Below are 10,220 nucleotides of genomic sequence, written 5' to 3' on the forward strand. Positions count from 1 at the left end.
CGTTACCCCCTTCTTCGAAAATATTCCATTCAGTTTTGACGTCATCCTGAGCAAGGGTTCCTTTTTTACAGCGTCCTGAAATTGGGACTATAATTACAATCACCCTATACATCAGTTACTAACGTAAGTGAATAGTGAGCTTCACTTTTCCGTATCAAGACAACGTTTGTGAACGAGACTGTATCAAGCGTTAAGAAAACCCGATTAAAAGCTCCTGACAGAATACGAAACTACATACAACCTTCCCACATCATTAGCAAATGGGGTAATTTGCTAAAAGCTGCGGTGTTTGTATGTAACAATTTTCACGGTGTATTTAGATTTTTAAATTCTTTGACTGGCTGTTCTTCATCTGCAATAAAGAGCTATTAGCTAAACAAGCATTGCGAGATGGACTGTGTCATGTACAGGAAATCCTTCCTCATAGCAGCCATGAGCAAACTGGAGGAGGTTGTTTTGGGATAACACATCATTTTGGCAGACGAAAAGGATGCACTTGAAGTTATTAGAAAACCGCTGTTCTGGCAGAGTTTAGGCAGAACCCCTGATGCGAAGGTCGTGAGAGCATACAGGGATATTGATTACCATTTAAAAACAAAGCCCGCAGCTCTTGTGTGTGTTGTTACAGGGAGCACACTGTAACGAGCGTAAACAAACGAGAACTTGGTCTGGCCGAGGGGAAAGGAGGGGTGAGGTGGGGAGTAGTGGAGTGGGAAGGGCTGGGGAGGGGTGGGAGGGGAGTGGTGCAGAGGAAGGAGCCTCCCTGCCCTCTAACATTGACGTGAGGCCATGCGGACTACTGATACCTTCTGGTGTTCTGAGTGTTGTAATTAGCGTTGCTAAGTGGCCGGATTTTTACGGTCGTACCCGTCCAGTTATATACAAGTCTGGTCTATCCGACTTTTGTTAGGCTTTTTAGCGATGAAGTAGATAACGCATACATAAAAGAAACCATTAACCTCCATCCAAGCTAGTGGCTTAAGCGCGACCAACACGTATAACGGCAAAAGGAGGAATAAGGAGATAGGATAATAGAAATGACCAAAGTTACTTAATATCTTTTCGTTTACCATCCCAAAAGAATAAATAACTCTTCATTTTATTTCACGAAAAAATTCCGATTAACTACAACGCCGAGTCCGGATTTTCTATTTTTAGACATGGCAACCCTAGGTGCACCAGAATTACTCTCTTCACTTCACTTTCACAATCAGATAAGAAAGCAATGAGCAACGCTCAGCATTAAAGAAAGCGAAATACGGGGTGTTTATAAATAAATATCGGGGTTTTAACGCTTTATAATATTTATTACATTAAACTTAAAGTTATAAATGATATGTCAAATGAAAGAACATCTAAAACAGTTGTGTTTCGCACCAGTGTGCATGTGCAGCGCGCAATGTTTCCGCCGCAATCCGCTAGACAGCGGTAGTAGCGAAGATGGCGAATAGTGAACAGAAAATGTTTTGTGTTTTGTAGTTTGCAAAGACCGAAGCTGCAGTTACTGTGCAACGTGTGTTCCGGCTGAAGTTCAGTTGTGATCCTCCAAGTGATAATAACATTTGTAGATGGTATCATCAATTTGAAGATACCAGCTGCCTTTGTAAAGGGAAGAGCACAGGACGACCAAGAGTCTGTGAAGAGACTGTTGAATGAGTGAGAGAGTCATTCACTCGTAACCCAAAAAAATCAGTCCGGAAGCTAGTCGTGAATTACAAGTTCCCATGTCAACTGTTTGGAAAGTTTTAAGAAAACGCATACAACTACATCCTTACCATTTTAAGTTATTACAGGCTCCAAAGCCGGCAGACCATGGATTACGTGCCAAGTTTGTAAACGAAATATTGTTTCATGAAGATGAAGATTTTCTGGATCATGTTGTCATCAGTGATGAATCGACCTTTCATCGTAGTGGACATGTTAATATGTGCGTATCTGGGGCTCAGAAAATCCTCACGAGGTGGTACAAATACAACAAGATTTCCCTAAATCGACTTTTTTTGTGCTATATCCCAGTGGAAAGTTTACGGGCGTTTCTTTTTCGGTGAACCTACTGTAACTGACACTTCTTACCTTAATACACTAGAGCAATGGCTCTTCCCCCAGTTGGAAGAAGATGAGCCAGAGAACTTCATTTTCCAGCAAGATGGTGCGCCATCTCACTGGCATAGCGAAGTATGCGATTGGTTGAACTTCGCTGTACCCAAGTGGTGGATAGGCCGCAAGGGGCAGAATGACAGGGCTTGCTTTGCATGGTCTCCACATTCACCTGACCTAACGCCATGCGATTTTTTCCTTTGGGACTTCATCAAGGATCATGTGTACGTCCCTCCGCTACCAGCAGACCTCCCTGAATTAAGAAACCGGATTGAAGCAGCTGTTGCTATAATCACTGAAGACACACTTATCGGGCTATAGAATCGATGTGTACCGTGTGGCAAATGGTGCTAACATTGAACATTTATGAGGTTCTTGGTAAAACTGTTTGAGTTGCTCATTCATTTGACATACCATTTATAACTGTGAGTTTAATATAATAAATATTATAAAGCGTTAAAACCCCGATATTCATTTATAAACACCCTGTATATCCGGTCCGGTACCAAAAATGTCACCACTGCCTGTGTTCGACACCAATGTGCAATTACCTTCCACAGAATGCAGGTGCCAGTAGTGGCAGTGGAGGGTATATAAAACGTATCGGGCAGGGTGGGGTGAGAGGATGTGGGTAGGGACGCGACGAACAGTTTTGTCGCTGTTCAAACAAATTTCGGGCTTGCAGCCGGTCGTCGTTCAATACTTCGCACGATATTTCAACTGGGCACCTGCCAGTCATCTTCAGGTGAGCCGTCGCAGACTGGCGAAAACGTCCTCCGTTCCGCAATATATAGCGTACTGTAACTATTCTGCGCATGTGTTGAAAACTTGATAGTTGAACCACACAGCCCACCGGCAGTGCCCTCGCTGGTGGAAATAGCGGAACTCAAGTCGCCCTCTGCGTTGCTGTTTGCCACGGCCGTCGACGCACTCTGTCGTCTTCGATTTGAGCAAATCGTGGAGATGATGGGATTCCATGCACTGTCCAGCTGGTAGCTGCTGTCTCAATGCGGATACGGAACGAATTATCTGACGTCCAAAAGGGCACAATCATTGGCTTTCGGGCCAAGGGTTCTGCCATGGTTAAAGTATACCGTGCTTGGCAAAAAAGGTGTCATCCACAACTGGCGCCGAGGCAACTGTGGTGCAACACAGGCCGTAGACTACAGGGTGGACGACGGCTGCGGAGCTGTGTGCAGGCGAACAGACGTACAACTACAGAGCAACTGACCGCCCAGATGAACAGTATCTCCTCAACGACCGTTCAGCGAAAGTTGCTGTGACTGGGCCTCTGCAACAGACGCCTGGTTCACGCACACACGCTGACAGCTGTTCGTCGCCAATAAAGGATGGAATTTGGATGTCAGTACACTACTGGACATCCACTGAGTGGCCACAGGTGGCGTTTTCAGAGAAATAACTTTGTATGCTCCATCAGACAGTTGGCCGTTAGCGTGCATGGCGTGAAAAGTCCGAAAGCAAAACACCCTGCAACAATCGTCAGAAAGGTGCAGGTCAGAGGATGGAACTGTATGCTGTGGGGAATGTTCTCGTGGCATTCCCTGGGTGATCTCATTATGGAAGCCACAATGAATCACCACAAATGTGCATCTGCCCTTGGAGACCATGGCCACCTCTACGTACATTTTGTTTTTCCTCGCATGGTGACACCTACCAGCAGGAGAATACAACACGTCACTCAGTCTGTCTTAGTCTCAGTCTCTTCCCGCACGTCTCGCTGCGGTCCGTGCTGAAAAAGATGGTTATTCAGGCTTTTGACGGGTGGTTACATTTATAAGACTGGACCGTCTTGTTACAGTCCACTGAGGCCTTTTGTGGATGTTGCTGTAGTATATCGAGAGGTTGTAACAATGGAAAATTGTACTGACATGCAGGAGAATCTGCAACGAATTGACGCATGGTTCAGGGAATAGCACTTGAACCTCAATGTAGACAAGTGTAATGTGCTGTGAATACATAGAAAGAAAGATCCTTATCATTTAGCTACAATATAGCAGGTCAGCATCTGGAAGCAGTTAATTCCATAAATTATCTGGGAGTAGGCATTAGGGGTGATTTAAAATGGAATGACCACATAAAAGTAATCGTCGGTAAAGCAGATGCCAGACTGAGATTCATTGGAAGAACCCTAAGGAAATGCAGTCTGAAAACAAAGGAAGTAGGTTACAGTATACTTGTTCGCCCACTGCTTGAATACTGCTCACCAGTGTGGGATCCGTACCAGATAGGGTTGATAAAGAGATAGAGAAGATCCTACGGAGAGCAGCGCTCTTCGTTACAGGATCATTTAGCAATAGCGAAAGCGTTACGGTGATGATAGATAAACTACAGTGGAAGACTGCAAGAGAGACGCTCAGTAGCTCGGTACAGGCTTTTGTTGCAGTTTCGAGAGCATACCTTCACCGAGGAGTCAAGCAGTATATTGCTCCCTCCTACGTATATCTCGCAAAGAGACCATGAGGATAAAATCAGAGAGATTAGAGCCCACACGGAGGCATACCGACAATCTTTCTTTCCTTGTTCAATACGAAACTGGAATAGAAGGGCGAACCGATAGATGTACTCAAGGTACCCTCCGCCACGCACCGTCAGGTGCTTGCGGAGAATGGATGTAGATGTAGATGTAGACAGTATACGAAGCATATGGTAACAGCTATCACGCAATTGCTAGCTGAGGTTGGCACTCGTAAATGGAGTAGTTCAATGATGAGCTCTACCAACATTATATGAACGATAGCTGGAAACATCCCCACCTGAAACTGTCACGTTAAAGTGCTGCAAAACGTATGAAATATTCCTTTTCCATTTACAATTGAAGACTGGAAACTGAAAACGTTCTAAGTGCTACTTTTGCCACAAAACTCATTTCCAGTGCTACTATATTCTCTGTACTCTACTGCATGCCACTACAATTCATTCAGATGCCAAATCATGGTAAAAGTTTTCCAAACAAGTGTTAGAGCATAGCGCACTACCTGTTTGGCAAGTCTCCTTCCTTCTGGAGTTCCAGGTACCATTCACCAAGGTGTCCTCCATTAGCCTGGGATGGTATGAAGAGATAACACACGAGTTTTCTCGAGTGGTCACAATTTTCTGAGCTGCGACAGAGATTTTTCAACTTCAAAGAAACGAAGAAAGTTAACGAAGGCCATTGTTGAAGTACATTTGTACAAGACGGTTTGTCAGCTAAAGCTAAGTTCCCATTTTAAGGGACACAGCTGACTGCTTTTAAAGAGCTGCGTCAACAATGCGGCCACTGCAAGAGTGAAAAACCCCCAAAGGCAGTATGATCAAAGTGTCTCATATTCATCCATCTCAAGTAGATGCTGAAAATCCTTACTCGAAATAGAGTGATGGAAACATATCAAAAGAGCAAAGACCATGCCTGATGTGTACCATGCCGTACTTCATTTGAAAGACGAGACAGATTTATCAGTTGCAAAACTGAAAGATCTGTTGACAATGTTCATTTCTTCCTCAGGCATGTTGATGACGTTTCTTCTTCAACAGCACAGCAGCTTTACAGTAAGTTTTGCAACATCTGACCATTGGGTATGAAACAAAGGTCCGTATGTCTCATTTTTTGCAGTGACCTGAGCTACATAATTCTGTGGTATCGAAATAGGTTCTCAATTATTTCGGTACAAATAAATACTGTACAAAGACATACATTGTGTTTTGTTCCTCCTGACAAATATAAGATTTGGCACTTCGAACATTTTCAATTTCCTCTCTTCAAATGCTTTCTGAATGATTGAAAATGCAGTCTCACTAACAAAAAAGTTGAGTATTATTTCTATCAACAGTCTTATGAATGACTGAAGTAGATCATTGTGTTTAATGGTGTGTGTCACTACATTTTACAACGCTTGGGTGATTTCGTTTGCTAGGTCTGCGCATTTTTGACGAGCCTCGGCCTCTGGCTTCGCTATAGGTCAGTCTGTCAACATATCTAGTTATCTTCCCTCTCTCTATATCCAAAACAAACGCAATCAGTCACTTTCCATCACTTACGACCCAGTTACCAACTGCACGCAGCCCACAAAGGAAGAGCCTGGTACATTGTAACTACGGTTCAGCCCCAAAACTACGTAAAATTACAGCTAAGAAGACTGCAATGTCGTTTATAGAGCGACAGGAAGCTTGTTGTAAGAGAATGGAGAACGTCAAACAAAGCGACATCAACTCCCAGCGAAGTGACATTGATTGACATGTGCTGAACGCATATTTTTAAATCGAAGTAAAAATACAGCTACACAGAATAACAGACAACACAGGGAACAAACAGACCAGTCTGAATGTTCCTTTCAAAGCCACTAATCGATAACTGGCATGTAAGCACCTGCTAAATGTACATAGGTTGTGAGCATTAGTAAATAACGCAACAATGCACCAACGGTCCGATGGCAACATTAACAAAGACGGGATACGAAAGAGCCTCAAGAAACAACCAGTGGACAATCTCATTAACATCACGAAAACATTACTAAAGCAAAAACCGACAGAGTAATGGGACCTCGACGGGAATAATATAGACGGTGTCAAACAGATTTAAAACGGTGGGAAAACAGGCACCTTCATGAAGGATGCATATGTAACTATGAAATGCGCAGTTGTGTAAAAAAAAAAAATTGTCATGACTCATTCATTGACTACGATTACTCACAACCCACCTAACCTAGACTAACAGAACGGCCGGCCGCTGTAGTCGAGCGGTTCTAGGCGCTTCAGTCCGGAACCACGCGGCTGCTACGGTCGCAGGTTCGAATCCTGCATCCTTCATTAAAATAAAGTGAGTACCAACAATATGTCAGTAAACGTAACAGATCTGCAGCATCGAAATATTTAAGACTTTCGCTACCTCAGTTAAACATATATAGATTTAGTATGCTACATGATACAAACCATTGTTTCCTCCATCACTGGATCGTCATTCCACTATAAATATGTAGATCTAGTAAACAAGACTAAGTTCACATCTCCAAGAACTAAATGACTACTAAACAGAATATACGAACGACATGTAACATTTTAAAAAAAAAAAAATACAACATAGACATCCAGGTGCCATCTACATTACACATGTCACACTACAAAATGTATACCGACCGCTCGCACTGTGACTAGACCTGACGTTTTATTTGGCGCAGACATTCCCACTCCTCTTGGTACTGTGTCCAACCGCAATGAGTTGTTTAACTGTGCCGCGTTCTCTGTTGGAAAAGTCACTCCTGTTAATAGCAAGTTGTCTCACTTATCTGCGAAAATATTTTTAGCAGTCACTTTCCCCGTTCACTCTTGCGGTGCTAGGTGACAAGGTGTACTTCATCTGTATCGTCGTCACCGGACATCTTCAAGTGACTAAGCTAGTTTCCTCTACTGCAGGGACACTAACAGTTCTGTGTGGCACGTTACGGCCATTTTCAAACATCAGAGAAATGAAACACTTACTACGCGAAAACGAAAGTGTTATTCCAGACGCAGAGCAGCCTGACAACAAAACGAAAACACCGGGCTGTTAGCCACATTGTCATCAGCCAGCGCGCACAGTGACGTAAGACGCAGTCTGCTCCCGCGCCGGAACCAGACAGAACACAGCTGAGAACGGCTTGCACATGACGCGAGCGAAACTGCTGGCGCGGCGGTCAGCTGACGCTGCGCTGGCTCACCTTGAGGCGGGGTCCCTTCCACTCCGGTACCTCGCGAGGCGCCACACCCACGTAAACTGCCGCTACACTAGATTCTGGCACGCAAGTCACTACACCGCAAACATTGCACAGTGTATCACGACACCACACTAACGTAAACAAATGGAACCACAACATCCGCTGCGCCGGCGCGCGTCTGCGCACTGGCCCGCGACACGTGGAGACTGCCGTTGACGGTGCTGCTGCGGGCGGACGACCGGCGAACTACCAGTGCCGGCCACTTTCGAGCTGTGCTTTCACAGCGCTGTCACTGGGGCCGCATCCACAGCACTTTTTTTTTCTTTTTTAGATCGCTGCTCCACATGGAAAGCAAAAGTCACTTGTTTCTCTAGCTTCTATAGTTCGAGACCTCACGTGGAAAACTAGACAGACGCAATGTTAATAATGTGGCTTGATATAACTGACAATGAAGGAAAAAATTCTCCGGGTATCACGCCGGATGTGTCAAAGTGGCGTGATATTTCGACGTCAAGCCGCCCAGACGCAACTATCAGGTGATCTGACGTTCTGAGATGCTTAGCGATGTATAGTGAAATGTGATGCCACTTGATACACATCCTGCGTGATATCTGAGAAATTTCTGCGCAAAACATCCGCCAGAAAAGGCTGCAATCTTTATAAGTATTGCTGTAGGACGTTATCATCATCATCATCATCATCATCATCAACCGTCAGACATCTACTGCTGGGTAAAGATTGCTTCCAGACTTCTCGACGTATTACTTTCTCCAACCACTCCTCTGGCCTACTATCAGCCTTTGGAACAAGCTACTCTGCACTCTCTGAACTATTCACTACCGTGTTGCATTTAAGACAAATCTGAAGTACTTACATCCATCAAAAAGTAAAGCAAATGCTCCCACATTCTCCCATATATCCTTCTTTCTTTTTTATTTATTGATTAATCTAGGCCCACTTTCTTTTGAACCATCTTCATTACTTCTGTTTTTTCATGTTCATTGTCTCTCCTTCTTTCACATCTTCTCTCACAGTTTAAATCTACATGTCTGTAATTTGTCTACACTGTTGTTCTTATCATGGACAACTGTGTATTTTTGCTCTGTGTATGGCTTAGTAACATCTATATGACGGATTCTACGTTATAGTCAATTTATAACGTATTGCACTGTATGTATTGTATGTTAACCGGGGACCTAGAAACGACGGAGAGGCTCCGTCCCCGCCGCAGCCGCAGTGGTCCACAACCCCACGACGACTACCGCAGTCCAGGGTTATTGTGCGTTTCGGCCCCCGGTGAACCCCCCCCCCCCCCCCCAGAAGAAGAGTGTAGCCCCTAGGCAGGATTCGAACCTGCGACCGTGGCGGTAGCGCGATTCCAGATGAAGCGCCTAGAAACGCTCGGCCACCACGGCCGGCCCCCCACACCGAACCCAGGGTTATTGTGCGGTTCGGCCCCCGGTGGACCCCCCCAGGGAACGTCTCACACCAGACGAGTGTAACCTCTATGTTTGTGTGGTAGAGTAATGGTGGTGTACGCGTACGTGGAGAACTTGTTTGCGCAGCAGTCGCCGACATAGTTAACTGAGGTGGAATAAGGGGAACCTGCCCGCATTCGCCGAGACAGATGGAAAACCGCCTAAAAAGCATCCACAGACTGGCCGGTTCACCGGACCCAACACAAATCCGCCGGGCGGATTCGTGCCGGGGACCAGGCGCTCCTTCCCGCCCAGAAAGCCGTGCGTTGGACCGCACGGCCAACTGGGCGGGCCAATTTATAATGTACTCAGGGGAAGGCCAGGTAGTATCCGAAAGCCGATTGTGCCTGACACGATCTTTATCCACTCCCTAGCGATAGTGGGAGCAACTAAAGCACCACTGCAATGTGAACTATAGAGGGACAAGACGCTTAACAGTGTTAAGTGACAGACTTAGGGCTTTACAGGAAAACAACAAGTGACCATGAAATCTGGTTTACGAAAGGGCAAGTTTTTTCTCCAAGAACATCCAGTGACGAAGAGGAAACAATATTGTTCTATCGATGAAACCTTTTCGAGGAGATATGATTCAGTGCCACATTTTTGGGGTTGTCCCCATGACAACTGTGCCCTTACAGAGATGAACAGTCTTTGCTTCGCATGTGATAAATCTTTTACTAAAAGTTAGACAAACATTTTGATTTAGGCCTGCTCTAACCATATCTTTAACTTAACAGCATGTTCTTCCAAAATCGACATATTACCAATTGGAAATATTCTACCTTTCTAAATGTTTGTATAACAATTATTCTAACTTTGTATTCGAACGTTCTTCGCGCTAAACAGTTGTATGTATGATATGTTACTAAATTTATGAAAGACTATGTCATAAGGGTATACATCATTCGTCGATCTCTTTTACATTTTCTCCACAGTTCGCATTTTCGTCGCTTATATT

General features: G+C 44.6%; 1 protein-coding gene across 1 annotated transcript in view; it reads right to left on the reverse strand.

Annotated features, from left to right (window-relative positions):
- Window positions 1–7,872, reverse strand: part of LOC124606371 — a 363,147-nt gene extending 355,275 nt beyond the window's left edge. The window contains exon 1 of the mRNA XM_047138355.1: window positions 7,788–7,872. The gene's annotated coding sequence lies outside the window, so the exon portion shown is untranslated. The remainder of the gene's footprint in view (window positions 1–7,787) is intronic.
- Window positions 7,873–10,220: the final 2,348 nt, after the last annotated feature.

The sequence above is a fragment of the Schistocerca americana genome, chromosome 3 (assembly GCF_021461395.2).
Source record: "Schistocerca americana isolate TAMUIC-IGC-003095 chromosome 3, iqSchAmer2.1, whole genome shotgun sequence".
Classification (NCBI taxonomy): domain Eukaryota; kingdom Metazoa; phylum Arthropoda; class Insecta; order Orthoptera; family Acrididae; genus Schistocerca; species Schistocerca americana.